The 1,709-nt window shown below is 33.2% G+C and overlaps 1 non-coding gene across 1 annotated transcript; it reads right to left on the bottom strand.

Moving 5' to 3' along the window:
- Nucleotides 1-1,022: 1,022 nt before the first annotated feature.
- Trnal-cag (transfer RNA leucine (anticodon CAG)) lies at nucleotides 1,023-1,105 on the bottom strand. The gene has a single exon. It is a non-coding gene; the product is annotated as a tRNA-Leu (tRNA).
- Nucleotides 1,106-1,709: the final 604 nt, after the last annotated feature.

Below are 1,709 nucleotides of genomic sequence, written 5' to 3'. Positions count from 1 at the left end.
CAAAGGAATTAGAATAAGTTTGCTGCTTGTGGTCCGGCGAGACGGGTGCCCATTCATATGGTGGCGAAACGTCAAACGCGTAGCACATGTCAAGAAGACGGTTTCCCTTCGCGGATTGTTCGTCGCCACCGCTGCAGTTGGCTGTTATTATTATGCACGACGGTACCCCGGGGATGTTGTCTTGGGAAACTCTTGTCCGCAAATTCCAATACACGGATGCGTAATACACGCAATTAATGTAAAATAATACACATTATAATAATGTAATATAAACGACTGACTCTTTGCGGTGGGTATACCTGTTGCTAACGATAACGCTTTACGGGAGACATCTGGGCGTTCTTGTCGTTCATAATGTTATTAGAAAATATTTTTCACTCGATTACTTACGGTCGACAAGTCGCGTTAAACCGACTCGAAAGTGTCGTAAATCACTAAAAGACACTTGAACTCGGCTAAAAACATCCGAATATGGCGCCCTCTTATGGCGACAGAATTAAGCATCGACTGTTTTGGGCCTGAGTCAGGAAACAAACAAAATTATACGAATTTTCTGTTGCATTTAAGCGCAAACTTACTAATTTTTTGGGAGTCTCTACCCCTCCGCGATATAAGTAATGTAAAATAAATATCTTTACATTTTTAATAATGTTAAACTTGAGTGCTAAGTTTTAAGAGGGAATTAAGGAATTTTGCGCCCCCCCCCCCCCTTTGATTCCATATATTTGCGAAAAATTATATTATTTGTATATTTATGCTTACTAAATACGAGACTTTAAATGCATAATATAATGAAATAGTTAAGTTATTAAGTTATGTAGTATGATGCAAAAAGAATCAATGTCAATTTGCAGACAATTTGTTTAACTTCATTTTTTGTAAATAAATTATTAACTCAAGCGATTATAATTAGTTTTTAAAATGTATATTGCACAAAAAATAATGTAGCATTATGCTACCCTACGATTTAATTAATTTATCGTTCAACATATAAAAAAAAAAGTTTACACAAAAAGTATTTTTGTCAGAAGTGGGATTCGAACCCACGCCCACAGAGTGGACTGCGACCTGAACGCAGCGCCTTAGACCACTCGGCCATCCTGACTTCCGGAAATTTTCTGCTGAATTTATAGCAAATTAAACATTGTGTCATGTATGATATTCACCACACAAGGTAACAAAAATATTCAAAATGTTACAAGAACATTAAAGAACACTAGTGACATTACAAGAATGCATCAGCGACAGTTTTTATAAGGGGTTGTACCGTTTTAGATAGCCAATTATTATCAATAAGTAAAATTTTACCAGTTTTTATTTTTAAAAAAAACCGTACTTAATCTGTACATCTACCTACCCGTACATAATCGTAAAACAATAAATCTCTTACGTTCCTTAAAATATAATTATTGAATTTTACAGAAACTGTAATTAAAAATAATCATAATTTCTTGTTTATTACTTGTTATAATGTATAAAAATTAAAAAACATAGGTATTCTATGAAACTTTAGTTAAATACAATATCGTATTATTTAATATTTACCAAATTATTTAGAAAAAATATACAATTTAGTTAGTGAGAACATATACATATAGTTCTGGTGAGATTATAAAACCGCAAAAAAAATGTCATTTTAAACGGGAAAACGTTATTACAGCATACCGTAGAGCTAAATCATTCCTTGGATGTTTTTATATAATCGCACG

The sequence above is a fragment of the Adelges cooleyi genome, unplaced genomic scaffold (assembly GCF_023614345.1).
Source record: "Adelges cooleyi isolate 19-005CV unplaced genomic scaffold, UGA_ACOO_1.1 ACOO_flye_CR_arks_rails_tigmint_CR_PRNA_30, whole genome shotgun sequence".
NCBI classification, from domain to species: Eukaryota; Metazoa; Arthropoda; class Insecta; order Hemiptera; family Adelgidae; genus Adelges; species Adelges cooleyi.
The sequence above is the reverse complement of the archived record's forward strand: the minus strand, read 5'-3'. Positions and strand labels throughout refer to the sequence as shown.